This window comes from Erpetoichthys calabaricus (genome assembly GCF_900747795.2).
Source record: "Erpetoichthys calabaricus chromosome 1 unlocalized genomic scaffold, fErpCal1.3 SUPER_1_unloc_4, whole genome shotgun sequence".
Taxonomy (NCBI): domain Eukaryota; kingdom Metazoa; phylum Chordata; class Cladistia; order Polypteriformes; family Polypteridae; genus Erpetoichthys; species Erpetoichthys calabaricus.
The window spans coordinates 839,864-857,195 of record NW_026261595.1 but is presented as its reverse complement, the minus strand read 5'-3'; the positions used below and the strand labels follow the sequence as shown (position 1 = coordinate 857,195).

Sequence of the window (17,332 nt, the reverse complement as noted above, 5' to 3'; positions counted from 1 at the left end):
GCCTAGGGTGTCCTGGTGCCAAGTGCACATATGAACACCCCTATGCTTGAACATGGTGTTCGTTATGGACAATCCGTGACGAGCACAGAAGTCCAATAACAAAACACCGCTCAAATTCAGATCGGGGGGGGCATTCCTCCCAATCACGCCCTTCCAGGTCTCACTGTCATTGCCCACGTGAGCATTGAAGTCTCCCAGCAGAACGAGGGAGTCCCCAGAAGGTTTGCCCTCTAGCACTCCCTCCAGGGACTCCAAAAAGGGTGGGTACTCCAAACTGCTGTTCGGTGCATACGCACAAACAACAGTTAGGACCCGTCCCTCCACCCGAAGGCAAAGGGAGGCTACCCTCTCGTCCACCGGGGTAAACCCCAATATACAGGCTCCAAGTCGGGGGGCAATAAGTATACCCACACCCACTCGGCACCTCTCACCGGGGGCAACTCCAGAGTGGTACATAGTCCAGCCCCTCTCAAGGAGATTGGTTCCAGAGTCCAAGCTGTGCGTCGAGGTGAGTCCGACTATATCTAGCCGGAACCTCTCAACTTCGCGCACTAGCTCAGGCTCCTTCCCCTTCAGAGAGGTGACATTCCACGTCCCAAGAGCCAGCTTCTGTAGCCGAGGATCAGACCGCCAAGGTCCCAGCCTTCAGCCACCACCCAACTCACACTGCACCCGACCTCCTTGGCCCTTCCCATAGGTGGTGAGCCCATGGGAAGGGGGACCCACGTTGCCTCTTCGGGCTGTGCCCGGCCGAGCCCCATGGGTGCAGGCCCGGCCACCAGGCGCTCGCCATCGAGCCCCACCTCCAGGCCTGGCTCCAGAGTGGGGCCCCGGTGACCCGCGTCCGGGCAAGGGAAAACGCCATCCAAAATTGTTTTTCATCATAGGAGGTTTGTTTAGCCGCTCTGACTCATCCCTCACCTAGGACCAGTTTGCCTTGGGTGGCCCTACCAGGGGCATAAAGCCCCAGACAACAGAGCTCCTAGGATCATTGGGACACGCAAACACCTCCACCACGATAAGGTGACGGTTAAAGGAGGGGTATTAAGCAACTGGGTTGGAGCAAAAACCTATAGCCACTGCGGCCCTCCATGACCGTGATTGAGGACCCCTGATATAGAGGATCAAGCGAATAAAATTACTCCCATCACATACGACAAACCTCATTATGCCCCAGTCAGCAAGAATCATTTTGACACAGTGACTATTGAAATAAAGACGGACCAGAACATTTCAGTTTGGTAAGGTGATAGTGAAGTTCCATTTCAGACCTGTTAGGCATTGTATGCACGACTGAAGCAATGAGGTCTTACCAGGACCTGACACCTTACATCCAATATTACAAGACCCAAGCGGGTAACAGGTTACCGGGATTCTCTGGATCTCCTGTAATGTATGGTGTGGGTATTGAAGGTATATTTTGGGGGTTCTTAAGAAGAGCTTTACCTCTCCTGAAATAAGGCTTTGACATTGCAGAACCACATATCAAATCGGCTGCTAAAAATTTTATAAAAGATGTGATCACCGGGGCTATATCAAGTGCGGCTGGTGGCGGGCGAGAAAAGCAGGAGGGAGCGGGCTTGATGGTAATGAGAAAGACAAAATGCAAGAGACCACCGGGGTCATGTGAGGGCCCACCAATCAAAAAGGCAAGGCACACTATTTATACAGCATTTTCTAAACATTGTCAGAAGAAGAACAAGACTAAAACAAGCAAAAAGAAGAAGAGAGGCATTTTTTAAGAGAAGATGACTTTCATACGCAGAATGTCTGGAGAGTGTGTCAAATCTGAACTGGACCTGTTTTACAGTGCCTTTCACTCAAACGAGTGTAGATAAAAGCATAGACATCAAATTACTAGATGTCACATGACCAGCAGCATCGTACGTCAACGTCGCCACCATATTGTGAGTGGCACTGCTGTGGAGTGAAGTAATGGATAAAGATGCCTCATGCATTTGCTGCTTGGGATTGTACAAACTGCTGTATGCTCCAAACCAGATCACAGAGATTACATTTCACAGGTAAGGCTGAACAATTGTTTTGGTTATATTGGCCATTAGAAAATCCCATTTTATAATCTTAACTTTAGCTACGCCAGGCTAAGCTAGCAAAGCTATGCATTTATGTTCTCAAGTGATCCTCCAAACAACGTTTTGGCTAAATATATTTAGTCACTAACTATGTAGATTGTTGTTAGCTGTTAACATTTCTCAAACTCTGAAGGTTTCCCAATGAAATCCACCTCAGGAAGCAGTGGGAGGTCAGGTAGCCCTTAGACGGGATTTTGAGAAAGCTGTCCTGTGATGTGTGCCGTGCTAGTTTGGTAACAGATGTTGTACTGGCATCATATGATCAACGCTACCACTCGCTGACATTAAAAAACAAAGGAGGTTTGATGATTCCTTCAGAGGGTACAGTCAAGGTGGTCAAAGTAGCTGAGCGTGTTATCAGACAGTCGACATTAGGATAAGCTGTCAGTGTATCTTTGATCAATCAGTTTGTTTCTCAAGGAGCACATGGAGGAAACACAGTTTGAAATTGACAGCCATCATTTTATGCTCATGTCTTTAGTTGGTTCTGTCATCCACAAACAAAGGCTGCACCATATTGACAGACTGAATACTCTGAAATTACAGGATCTGAGTGAGCGAGAGGAGTGTAAGTATGGAGGAGATTAGTGAGGTAGGGGGAGCTATAAATGTTCAGAGCAGTATTTAGTATTGTATTCTGTAGATAACAGGGAGCCAGTGAAGTTGAGAGAGAATCGGTGTAATATGTTCAGTGGATTTAGAACAGCAGGTTATTATCCTGGCAGCAGAATTTTGAAGAAGTTGTTAGTGATGGATACGTTTTTGTGGGATGCCAGATAGAATAGCATTACAGTAATCTATATGTGAGGTGACTCGGGCATTAACCAATACTTCAGTACTGTGTTGCGTAAGAACAGGACGAAGTCTAGAAATGTTTCAGAGATGGAAGAAGGCATTCCGAGAAATGTTACTTATATGGGAGGAATTATTTAATAATAATAATAATAATAATAATAATTATTATTATTATTATTATTATTATTATTATTATTATTATTATTATTATTATTATTATTATTTAATAATTGCCATTATTAGTGTATAAATGGATATAGAGAAAAGCCAAGCAAAATGACACCTTTTATTGGCTAACTAGAAAGATTACAATATGCAAGCTTTCGAGGCAACTCAGGCCCCTTCTTCAGGCAAGAGAAGGGGCCTGAGTTGCCTCGAAAGCTTGCATATTGTAATCTATCTAGTTAGCCAATAAAAGGTGTCATTTTGCTTGGCTTTTCTCTACATTCATAATGGCTAACACGGTACAACACCCTAGTACTATAAATGGATATAAATAATTGCATTTAAACGGTTCGCCAAAATCTGTTGTATGTAAACGATACCGTTTTAAATGTTATTGTTTTTTCATCAGAAAACCCGGTTTCCACATTTACCTGTATTAGTTTAAATGGCACTTTTGCCACTCGCAATATGGCGGATGGGGTGACGTATCGTATCGACTGGGCAACACAGAAAATGCGGCGTCTATCTATATATGTCTATGATTGGGCTCGCTTAACCGTCACGTGATCCAGTGTCGGTCGCAAGATGACGTCAATTAACGCGACAGCTACTGTAGCGACGCTGACACTGTATCGCTTTGTGAAACATTACGGATGCAAGACTGTTGCTGAGTAAACGAGTTCAGAAACAATCTCATCGCCAACAGGCAGTCAGTAAGTGCTCTGTATTTTGAGAATCGCCGCGCGGCGCGTTCGTTAGCCCCCCCACCCCCCCGAACTTTGTTTGACTGAATCCTCCTGTGGCAACCCGCGTGCTGTTTCTGTTCATTGGTATCTACGGTTCACGTAACGTGTTGCTGACTCCTAAATTTTAAATCGTAGCACCCAGTCACACCGCTGGTACCTGTTCATTCATCACCGTGTGCTCCTTTTGTCGATTCCTTCTCGAATCGCAGACATCGAGGAGACGGCCATTCCACACGTACGGCGCTTTGATTTCTGCCTTTGTTTCTCTTTTGTCCCTCCGTTGTGTCCAGTTCAAAGATAGTCACGGAGGTGGTGAGCTGCCGGCCATTAAAAGAATAGTGAGGAGTCAGATTAGTAAAAGTGAAAAACGAATTGGAGTCCATGACCGTGGAGAAGAGTCTTAGAGAATACGATCTGAGAACAACAGTATCTGTATTTACACACACGGCCTCAAACCTGCTTAACCCAATACCGATATTTACATGCATTGCTTTAATAGACACTTAAATGTGTGTCTATTTTTTCCCATTTAACTTGTATCAAATATGACAAACTCCCATGTTTCAGTGCTAAAGCCAAACCAGTAATGTCTGTTAGTGAGTATTAGACAAGTTAATAGAGATTTGTGGTTTGTGTTCCTGCCTTACAGTTCTGTCAGAATGAATTTGAATCTCAGCCAGTTTTTTAAGTCTCTATGCAGTGGCCATGTCTGCTCTTTTATTCTAAATTTCTTTACTTTTCTAAAGATGCTCAGGTTTAGTGGCCTGGCAAATCTAACTTGTCATGGTGTGGTTGTGGACTTGAATGTGAGTGTACCCTATGATGGTCTATAGCTGGCTCCTGCCCTGTACAGGTACTCTGGTTTTCTTCCTATACTCCAATAACTTCTATTTGTGTTTGTTTTGCACTGGACCACGGTAGTGAAGTGGAAGTTAAGGTCCATTTGGCTACTTATACATGTGACTTTATCATACAGACCCAACCAGGCTGTGTGGGTGACAGCATGTGCCGCTCTTAGATGAACACCACTGTCAGGACTGGCATCCTTCTTCTGGCCAAGATCCACTTTCATTTAATTATTATATTCATTAATGTCAATAATGAGCCGCTTTTACTCTGGAACCCCCCCCCCCCCCCCCCAATTTAGGGTTACCCATAACAAACTGGTCCGTCATGGTGGACCGTTAAGAAAGACTGAGGCACACAAGGTCTCCACAGTGCCAATCTCACAATACTGGGTGGTGCTGCTGTTTAATAGGAATTTATTAATGTGTTAAATACTAAAATATTTGTGATGTGTGCAGAGTGTACTTAAACAAGATGAAGCTGATAAACTTGAAACTTGTTTCAAAGTTGTTGAAAATGACAGTTTGTTTTGAAGAATGTTTTTGTCCTGGAGCATGTCAGATTTGCCAACCACAGTCGCTGATCTCATCACCTAACCACATTAATTTAAATGACCATTCAGCAGAGTTGTGCTCAGCCCTGTTTCTAACAGCCAATAGCATGCTGCTGATGACGCCTGCAGTGTACAAAGGGTTAACAGCTGTAGCTCTTCAGCAGCAATCTTCACCCTTTATTTTATTTTTAATTTTTCCCCTTTTGTTTTGCTATCTGAAACACAAACCAGAAAGAGGAGCATCTCTTATTTTTGTTAGGTTCAAATCCTGCAGTTTCTTATTCCTCTTCATTTAACTCTATGTCTTCTACTTCAGAGAAACATTCACTGGTTGTCAGCTCTCCTGCACACACAGTCTGCCTCTAAGACTGAAAACAAAATCCATCAATCCATCCATTTTCCAACCCGCTGAATCTGAACACAGGGTCACGGGGGTCTGCTGGAGCCAATCCCAGCCAACACAGGGCACAAGGCAGGAACCAATCCCGGGCAGGGTGCCAACCCACCGCAGGACACACACAAACACACCCACACACCAAGCACACACTTGGGCCAATTTAGAATCGCCAGTCCACCTAACCTGCATGTCTTTGGACTGTGGGAGGAAACCCATGCAGACACAGGGAGAACATGCAAACTCCACGCAGGGAGGACCTGGGAAGTGAACCTGGGTCTCCTAACTGCAATTTATCTTAGTGAGTCGCAGGCTACTTGAAGTCAGACTTTGGGTGTCTCACATTAGGCAGCCATCTTTGCAGGGACACACCGCCAACTGCCTCCATCTTACTAATTATTTAAATAAAGGTTGTGAGTTAAATAATTGTTTTGGATTTTGTAAGCTTGGGACAGTTTCACATTCGAGAAGTTGATCAGCGATTTTAAGTTCCTCCTTTATATGCCCCTGTTTTATAACATACTCCTGAGGCCTAACTTGTATAAACCTTCCTTAAAATTAACTATTAACAAAATTCCGGGACCCTAACAGTATTGAATGTTCAACCAAAGTAGTGAATATTGTTGACACACAACTGTGCAAGATGGCCTCCTTCTTCTTCTAGCCTGTTTGACCCTCCTTTCATTCCTAAACTCATTTTACAGCTAGTGTGACATGAAAAGTGACGAGTTACTGTCTGATTGCTATGAACTGTCTGACTTGACATCAGCTTTAACTAACAGGATGTTATAAAAATCAAATGTCTTTAGATCTGAATGATGCAGTTTTAATGGAATTGATTCCTGTTTTTTTCCACAGAGAGATAAAACTCTGCCATTTATTGTAACATTTAAATGGATGTGAAAGAGGAGACGTGTGAGGCTGACATGAATATCATAAAATTAAGGATCATAAATGTTAAGGAGGGGGACTGTGAGTGGGAGAGTGTCCACCCCAAACAGGAGAGTCTGGACATTAAGGAAGAGGACCGTGAACTGGGGTCAGTGAAAATTAAAGAGCAGGATGAGGAGAAGTGTGTCAGCACAGAGATACACAACTATAGAAGTTTGGAGAGTGTCGAGGAAGATGACCTTCATTATGGACATCAAGATGGAGCAGTGACCGGGTTCGTCTCTTCTCAAAGCAGACACTCTTCATCTCCGGAGTCTTCTATCAATGTAAAATCTGAATCATTACAGTCTGACAGAAAGATGACTGAAGAGATTTCATCTCCTAGAACTGAGGAAGATCAGCCATCACCTAAGAAGTCATCTGAAACAAGTAAGTTTTCAAATAACAATCGGTGTACATTTTAGGGTCAGGGTTATGGGCCTGAAAGTGCTGTCTTGTGCTTTTTTTAAAAGAAACTTAGACAAACGTTCAAACTATATTAAACACAGCAATTTCACTACATTTTACAGGGTTTAGGATTCTGCACTTCTTCCGTTATTGTTTGTAACATTATGCAAACACTCTAAGCCTGTCTTTGGTAAAAAAAAGTTTGTGAACCCTTTGGAATTCCTTTTATTTCTGCAATAATTCCTCATAATTCTGTGGTCTGATCTTCTATTAAGTCCATAAAACAGACAAGCACAGTCATCTTAAACTAATAACAAACAATTAGATCCTTGTCGTTCCTGAATACATTGTTTAAACATGGGAACAGTCCAGTTTGTGACCCCCTGTCTTTAGAAACTTTCTGATCCCCCTTTAGCTGCAATGACTTCCACCAAACATTTCCTGCAGCTGCTACTCAGGGTTCAAATTCTTGTCTATTCATCGTTTCGAAAGTTTTCAATTCATTGATGTCTGAGGGATTCCTTCAATGATCAGGTGACTTCAGGTAAAGCCGATGAATCCTAAGCTCTTCCGATTGGCCAGTTTGGAACACCAGCTTTCTTCTGTTTACGCCTTTCTCTTGTAGATTTCTTCTTTTGTGTCAGCTGATTGTCTTTTTTGTTACCTAACTTCTCTCAAGCTTTCACTATCATGACATCTCCTATCAGATTTCTTTATAACAATTTTTAATTCAGTGCTACATTGATGATGGCATCCTGTCCTGGTGCTGCAGAAGCAAAAAAGCTCAAAACTGTGATTCTACCATGAGGTGATAGCAATGGTGTGCAGTGATCTTTTACCTTCAGACCACTGTGAAATGGGGACACACACATGGTGACATGGGGATTAAGGCATTCACACACCAGACCAGGGGTGACATTTATAAAACTTTACACAGAATTTAGCATGAATATATGCGCACACAAAAAAAAACAGGAAAATGTGTACGTCCAGAAAAAAATATAAGATTTATAAACTGGATGTATGCACATTACTACAAAATGTACTTTTTGTAAATCATAGTCACTTTTTAAATATGTATATGTGAACACTCCTTTAAATGCCACCCTGAAACATTCACCTATGGAGCCTACTAATCTGTCACCTCTGTATGCAATCATGATGCTGTAGAACTTCATGGGCTGGTAGATCAGCCTCTTCCTCCTCAAGCTTTAAGACCCCACTACTTGCATTCAACAATATCTGGCTTTGCTCTTCATTTGAGAGTGAAATATCACACATGTAGTTACAGTGTCCTCTGTGCTCTGGGGTTCTGGAAGGGTGTAAGGCAAAACTGTCTGTGCAGGAAGCCACTGTCACCTGGCAAATGTAATGACATGATTGCTGTTATAATGAATAGGTCAGGTCATATGAAACACTGAGAGTTCAGCAGGTTACTTCACCAACAGATACTTCACCATGTAAAGCATCATCACATCTATCAAAGCTACTTTGTCTCAAAATAAATGAATCGTGGTTTGAGTGAGGCTATGGAGACGTGACATTTGTTAGCCACATCTTGGATGACTTGTGTATAAATGGAATGTCACTGCTTACGGTTAACAAAAGCAGTTTCGATATTGCTAGGTGCCCTTTTTGCAATATGAGTGCAGTAAAGTGTTCCAGTTGTGTTAGGAGAGCTGGACATGGCTACAGAATGACTTTTTGTGTTGGCAAAAACATGTCCTGTGTTATGTGTGTACACCCATATTGTACAAAAAGCACATGTAGTGCATCAGCAGTCAGTTAATGGCTTATAGCACAGTAGGCATAATGGAGTGAAGCTTGGCTGAGATACTGTTGAGGTGTCGGCCAATTCCCTGAGAAGTGACATCAACTAGCAGATATAAAGTAATGACAAAGTAGAATTTCTTCAGTTCAAATACTGTATATATCATTGGCTCTCTTTAAGGGAACTAAAATAGTTTGTACATCATAGCTCTAATTTTTGAGGTGTCATGTTTGTCACATCAGCGCACATTATAATAACAGCTTGGTGAATTGAATTATTCTTGCGAGTAGTCATTTAGCTAGTTTGGCTGCCTTTTCCTTCTTGATCAAGGGTGTCGTCATTTCCCAGTTTCTCTAAAATGTTGTGTATGTAAGGGTCAGAGTTACTGTAAATACATTTGTTCCCCTGTCAAGTTTCTTTAGTAAATCATAATGTTTGTATGTGAGGTTGCATACACATGTTTTGAGTCCAATTTTATGTGTATGCAAGCTTTATAAATGAGGCCTTAGGACCTTCACTAGCCAATCTTTAGATAGGTCTCAATCCAGGCAGCCTGACCCCAAACTCATCAGGAGGCTTCAGCATGCACAGGCCCAAAATGGATTGTTGGTTTAAATAGTTATAATAAAGCACTCATCAAATGTCATTAAATAACTGAAGGACCATCTCTCTGATATCAAATATATATGCTGGGGGTGGTCCTTGAGGAGTGATATTGGTGTAACCTCACCTCTTAGGGTCTCACCCACAAAATACAAAGATATTTGGGTAATTAATAAACAACACAATATAAACAACTTGAAATTACATAATCAGAATGAAAGGGCAAGTAATATTTGAAAAATATTGAAAGCACTAAATAAGCTAAGATGTTCTTTTAAATACCTGTATTTGCTCTCCCAGATTTACTTTTATCACCCTTTGTTATAATTTCCCAGCCTTTTTTTTTTCCTCTCACTTTATTATCTCCTCTTGACAATCTTAAACAGTTATCTTGATGTGATGTTGGGACAGCTTAACTGTTAGCTAAACTAACAAGCTTGATGGACTGATGAATGGTCTCCTCTTCTCTGTTACATTTCTTATGTTGTTCTTCTGTATGTTCATGAGCAGATCTTTATCGAGAAGAGACGGCTTTGCAAGAACCCACATTACTTTCCTTTTATTTGTTTGAGTGCCTCTAAGCCACACCTCCAGTCTCCTCTCATTGGTTGAACACCTGACTTCACAGGACTGTAAAGGTTTAAGTGACGTGTTCAGCATTGACAGCCCAGTTGTTTGTGTGTTATGAGTTCAGGTTGATTGTGTTTGTCTGTGATTGTTGTGCAGTTGAAGATCAGACCACATTCTCAGGTGGAATTTGGGCAAAAATTCAGGAGATGCGGATGACACGACGGTGGTCGGACTCATATCGGGCAAGGAGGGTGAGCTAGCATACAGGGACGAGGTGGAGCGACTGTCAGAGTGGTGCACAGTCAATAACCTGCTCCTCAACAACAAAAAAACAAAGGAGCTTGTTATTGACTTTAGGAAAAACAAAACTGACATCCAGCCACTCATCATTGGCGGGGCCTGTGTGGAGAGGTTCCCGGTGTTCAGGTTTCTGGGTATGGAGCTGGAGGATGACCTGACCTGGAGTGCCAACACCAAGGAGCTGCTAAAGAAGGCGCAGCAGAGACTGTATATTCTGAGAATTCTCAGAAAGAACCACCTCCCAAAAAATCTGCTCCTTGCTTTTTATCATTGTTCCATTGAGAGTGTGCTCACGTACGGACTATGTGTGTGGTACGGCAGCTGCACTTCCTCAGAAAAGAAAGCGCTACACAGGGTCGTCAGGATAGCGGAGAGAACAATTGGTTGTACCCTCCCCACTCTGGAACAAATCTACACATCCCGAAGCCTCAAAAAAGCAATAGACATTTCACAGGACTCATCACATCCCGGTCATTGCCTCTTCCAGCTTTTGCCATCGGGCAAGAGATACAGAGCTATGAAAACTAGGACAAACCGCCTTAAGAACAGCTTTTATCTGAAAGCAATCATGGCCCTGAACTCAGAATAAAACTGCTCCATATTATTCTACCAATATAGACCTTAAGTCAACAAGTGCAATTTGTATATTTATTAGTATTCGGTTTATTATTTTCTGTCTTCTTGTCTTTTTAACTCTTATTCCTCACACTGAGTCGATTGCACCTTCAGTTTCGTTGTTCCTTTGTAAAAGTGACAATGACAATAAATATCTATCTATCTAACTTTTTCTTGCATCTGTAAAGCAATTTAAATTCTATTGAAGGTTTTAAGCAACATATTCTCGGAGCTGCTTAATCCAACCGAGTGTCTATCTCTGTGCATCTTTAGCTAAAAGTCTTGTGCCTGGCCTGTTTGTGTTGTAATGTGTACAAGAATATGGAGACACAGTTGGCAACCAGTTATGGGTAAATTTTGCACAAACATTAAGATGTTGTTCTTTACACAGAGAACAGCAGAATACACAATAAGCTACAAAGTAGTGTGGTAGACAGTAGGAGTTTAGGGGCTTTCAAAACTCGACTTGATGTTAATTTCAGAAGAATTAAGTGGATAGGACTGGTGAGTTTTGTTGAGCTGAATGGCCTGTTATCACCCAAACTGTTCTAATAGAGCTGCAGTCAACTGAGAGAAAATTAAGGACTTGTTGCCTTAGCTCTTCACTTTATGTATTGCTTCATCTCTCTTGTAGCAGGCATTTTTGTGCTTTACTTTAGTATTGTTTAAGTTTTAATTTCTCTGGCTTTGACTTGTCTATCATTTAATGGTACATGTTCAGGTTGCTCAGCTAGCGCTGTATTGCAGCTGATGGAAAGAGAAAGTCATCGAAAGGTGGAGTTTAGATTTTCATTGGACTTTTTTACATGCGCACTTGAGAAGTCTTGGTGTGTTAGATTGTTATTCTATTATTTATTGATTGTCATGAGTATCACGTTGTGTTTAGTAAAGATTTACTCCATAAAAATCATGTGATTATTGTGACATCATATTGGTGATTGTGTTACGGTTGGCTTGGGCATTTCTGGAGTATTTGAAATTGCAGAAGTCGTCCTGTGTTTGTGGTTTTTAAACAGAGTGTTTTCTTTCTGATTTCTTCATTTATGAAATATGTGCTTTCTTTCAGTTTGACTTTCAGGTCTCCATTTGTCTCATAGTTTTGTTATCCCCTGATTATTTTCTTCTCAGTTAGTATCTTTGCCATTTTACTATTTACAGTATACACATTATTATCTTTGCGGTATAGAGTCTGAATTGACCATATTCAAGAACTCTGGAGTAAAGACCACTGTAAGGAGCTCTGGACAGGAGCTTGTTGGTTTTTGTCATGATGACAGGCCTAGTAGTCTTTGGAGGATAGCAGTAGTAAGGGAAACTGACAAGTTGAAGAATGAAGCCTTTCATGTAATTTTAGTAGGAACTAGTACTGGGCGGTATACCGGTTCATACCTTAAACTGTTTTTTATTTTTTTTATGATATGGATTTTTCTTATACCGCAACACCAGTTTAAATTGCCTAAACGACATTCGGAACGTGGCGCAGCGGGAAACTGTTCAAGTGGGGACCTTTTTCACTGCTACACCGCTAAACACAGATTTGTTGCGTGGGGGCTCTTTTTCACTGCTACACCACCAAATAGGTAGCGGTAGCGTAGGTATTGCACGGTGAAAATGGACAGAGAACATTCCGAAACTGAAGCCGACGATAAAGTTGAACATGATGAACAGAAGAACTTTTGCCGAAAAAAAGGAGTCATGTCTGTCGCCTGGAGATACTTCAGTTTTAAAAGGTCAGATGTGTAAATACTGTTTCTATACTACTGGATAATACTGCAAGCCAAGTTGTACTTGTTTTATTTGTTTTCAATACAGTGTAATGTACCTGGGTACTGTGTAATAGTGTGACGACATGTTGACTTTATTCTCGACATTTGTCATTAAAGTACAACATCGTAAACTAAACTTAATCGTAAAATGAATACAGTAATCCCTCCTCCATCGCGGGGGTTGCGTTCCAGAGCCACCCGCGAAGTAGGAAAATCCGCGAAATAGAAACCATACGTTTATATGGTTATTTTTAGAATGTCATGCTTGGGTCACAGATTTGCGCAGAAACACAGGAGGTTGTAGAGAGACAGGAACGTTATTCAAACACTGCAAACAAACATTTGTCTCTTTTTCAAAAGTTTAAACTGTGCTCCATGACAAGACAGAGATGACAGTTCTGTCTCACAATTAAAAGAATGCAAACATATCTTCCTCTTCAAAGGAGTGCGCGTCAGGAGCAGATCATGTCACAGAGATAGAGAAAAGCAAACAAATCAATAGGACTGTTTGGCTTTTAAGTATGCGAAGCACCGCGGCACAAAGCTGTTGAAGGCGGCAGCTCACACCCCCTCCGTCAGGAGCAGAGAGAGAGAGAGAGAGACAGAGTTTGTTTTTCAATCAAAAATCAATACGTGCCCTTCGAGCTTTTAAGTATGCGAAGCACCGCGGCACAAAGCTGTTGAAGGCGGCAGCTCACACCCCCTCCGTCAGAGAGAGAGAGAGTTTGTTTTTCAATCAAAAATCAATACGTGCCCTTTGAGCTTTTAAGTATGCGAAGCACCGTGTAGCATGTCATTTCAGGAAGCAGCTGCACAAAAGATAGCAACGTGAAGATAATCTTTCAGCATTTTTAGACGAGCGTCTGTATCGTCTAGGTGTGCGAACAGCCCCCCTGCTCAATCCCCCTACGTCAGGATCAGAGAAAGTCAGCGCAAGAGAGAGAGAAAAGTAAGCTGGGTAGCTTCTCAGCCATCTGCCAATAGCGTCCCTTGTATGAAATCAACTGGGCAAACCAACTGAGGAAGCATATACCAGAAATTAAAAGACCCATTGTCCGCAGAAATCCGCGAACCAGCAAAAAAATCCGCGATATATATTTAAATATGCTTACATATAAAATCTGCGATGGAGTGAAGCCGCGAAAGGCGAAGCGCGATATAGCGAGGGATTACTGTATTTAATTTACTAGATTTTCTCAAACCTCGTCATAAGTTATATAGCACATTAAATGCTTTGTGTTAAGTGTTCTCCGAGATTCTTAAACTGACTTCTTCTTGCACTAAGAGGAGGCGCCGGCAGCGATCGCCGCACAGAATACATTCACTTGATGATCTTCCTGCTCTCTGAACATTTAGAATGCTAAGATAAATACTTAATATAATTTTCATGGTGAAATGCATTAAAGCATGCATTAATCATATGGGGGCTTGGCAGCGTGCCTGCCTTGCATTTGCATGTTTTTCTGGTGGGTTTACTCGCCGTGCTTCAGTTTCCTTTCAAAGTCATGTAGGATGTGGGGTTTTGTTGTGCTATATTGACCCTCCTAGTGTACGTTTTGCTTGTATTCATCCTGCGATGTGCTGGCGACTCGTTCAGAGATGGGTGCAATTCTAAATGGATGGCATAATTAAAAATGTATAACGAAGATATTTTTAAAGTTCTGAACACTCCGTGGGCCAAGTTTATAACTAGTTTTAATTTCACAAAGATGTTTATCATGTGGTGATTGGTTATGTGGTGAAAGAAAAAGGAAGGATAGGAACTGGGGTTTTGGCACGTCAGATAGAGACGGCATGCATGCAATAAAGTTAGCCCGCTCAGAAGAACATGCATTGAATTCTGTGTTCGTGTCTCCGACCAGCAGATCACAAACCCAACATTTACACAATATTTAAGGTAAACCTGTGCGGTACCCATTCATACATCCAGTTTTTTGGAGATTCGTCACACCTGCCATAAACTTCTCTACATTGAACATACATCTGGGGACTCCTTACTGCGAGGGAGCAGCACTACTGTGCATGTGTAATACCTGCTTTAATGCATTTTATCATGAAAATGATATCAAGTATTTATCTTAGCATTCTAAATTTTCAGAAAGCAGGAATATCATGAAGTGAGTAGATTCTGGATGGTGATCGCTGTCTTCTCTTAGTGCGGAGGAAGTCAGTTTAAGAAGCGTAGTGATTAACCACTGGGTCGGGGAACGTAACACAAAGTATTTAATGTGCTGCATTAATTTATGACAGGGTTTAACAAAATCTAGTAAATTAAACATTGATTTTAGGAAGAAGTTTAGTTTATGACATTCTACTTTAATTATGAAGTAAACTATGAGAATCAAGTGGAAATGTCGACTTTAATCTCAACATAAATGGCGAGAATAAAGTGGAAATGTCAACTTTATTCTCGACATATAGTTTGTTTTATTCTTCCCTGTATAGCTTAGCTTGAAGCAAGGTCCATATTAATGCAGTTTGCCTAAATGATGGTTCAGTTGGTAAAGAATTCATCACCAAATTGCACTTGTTTTATTTTATTTTAATTTGGTGAATACTGTGTAATGCACCTGGGCTTGAAGTCTTGAAGTAATAGTGCAACTATCATTAATAATACTATTATTTATTTTATTGTTATTATTTATTAGTTTAAATATTATGCAGTTTAATGATGATAAAGTTGTTTAAAAAGTCACTTTAACGTGTCAGTGGACAGAGATTGTTAACATTAACAGAAAGTGTAGTTGGTTTACAAAAAAATTTATTATTTATTCCTTTTCTAAGACATTCGGTGCAATACAACTTTTGACAAGCACTTCTGGATATTTTACGAAGTCTTAATGCCTCTTTGTATGGTTGAAAATATGTTGTCAAAATTATAGTTTAAGTTTTTGCAAAATTTATTCATTGAAAAGGTTCTATATTTTGACTGCATCTGTCATGCAATATGATACCTTCTCCATTAGTGCCACCCTCTTGAAAACTATCACTTTATGGGGCAATGTAAAACTGTATTAATACTTGTGTGCACATTAAAATGTTTTTTTTTGTACAATGTACAATACTCTTGACAGTGGAATAGGTTATTCTTAGCCAGTAATTGCAGTGGAAAATGGGGAAAAAAATACCGTTGAATACTGTGAAACTGGGATAATTTAGAAAAATCCAGTGATATAGAATTTTGGTCATACCGCCCACCCCTAGTAGGAACATCTGCTGATGTGAATTAAATAAATCAAAACGGTGGCAGATGCCTGCAATTGATTAATAAAAACCCACAGAATGAATAATTAAATAAGACTTCTTTTTCATACATGAACTCATATTAAATTTAATACACAGTAAAACGCAACACATTTAATTTCAGTTAGTGCAGTGCACAACCATGAATATTATAAAGGGCTGTATAAGTGAGAAGTGAGACCGGTGTGTGATAAAGCTGACCAGTCCTGGTTTCACCTGCCACTCCTCATCCAGAGCAGACACTAATATGAGTAATGGCTCTGATCTCGGGTTTCTTTATCTTATAATTTTCTCATAGATTACTGGTTCTCCTGTGGGTCAGTGCATCAATTCTTCACTTTGTTCATTATTCTGTATTGCTTTAGTGATTTAAATGAGTTCTTTTTGTATATATTTTGCATTTAGAAGTCCGCATGATGCTATTTGAATAATGGCTGTGTTGTAAGAGCACTCCATGCCACTATCCTGCAATTAATCTAAAAAATGTCTCATCAGAGCATCAACATACCTTTTGTGCTTTTTGATGTGACAAATTAATTGTTCTGATTGGAAGACACACCCTGGTTCTTTGCATTCAGGGCCAGTGAAGAAAGCCCAGAGGAGTTTGAGGATGGTATGGCGGCTGATAACTCTGGAGCAGTTTCCACTGTTAATCAGCTGACAGCCTTTATATCGGAGCAAAATGGAGTCCAAAGTGTGACCTTCAATGCTTCAGAAGAGAGGAGGTTATCTAATTTCCTTAGTGATATTGTAGAAATTAGAAACAAAACCAGAAACTCCTGTCAGTTTTTATTCAGGTCTGTACTCAAGTGGAGCAGCATGACACAGAGAATAAATTCCTTTTATGCTGAGACTCAAGCTCCCCATAAGAAACTTTACAGACAATAAGATGGATCAAGTAGAGGCAACATCAGAATTATTGGAGTTCCATATAATAAGAGTGGGAAAATGTTTGGCTTTATGAAGAAATAATGGCTTTTTGGTTTTCAACCATTTCTAATTTCAGCCCGGGCACATAGAATACATACCAGGCAAAGTGACATGTCTACGTACAGTTCTGACTGACTTACTATTCTGAAAGATGCACACAAAAATTCAAATGTAAATTTTGAAGGATGGAAGGTCTACTTTTACTCCCAATTATTAAGTCAACACCACACCAACCCCACAAGACCTTGTCTCTGATGATCAAAAAGGCTCCACAAATGGATCTTCATGCTTTCCCGATTTGTCTGACAAAGCTTCAGACTTCCTTCCCAGGGGTGCAGCGGCATTTCACTGACACACAACAGGCGCTCAGTGTCCTTGACTCCTTCATGTCGCTGGTGTTTGGCCGCTTTGACTGTTTTATGTATGATATACCAGTACTGCTTGGACATTTTCCTGAATATTAATTCATAATGGCTACTTTTTCCTATTTTTCATGTGTGTATTTCATGTGTGTGTACATACACATGTGCTTAGAGAGTCATTGCCGGTTGTGAGAGGTCAGGACCTTTCATGCTCCACATACTCTCGACCCACAATTGTTTAA

General features: G+C 40.9%; 1 pseudogene; it reads left to right on the top strand.

Annotated features, from left to right (window-relative positions):
- Positions 1-6,328: 6,328 nt before the first annotated feature.
- The window catches only part of LOC114642093 (zinc finger protein 883-like), a 73,391-nt pseudogene continuing 62,387 nt past the window's right edge, over positions 6,329-17,332 (top strand).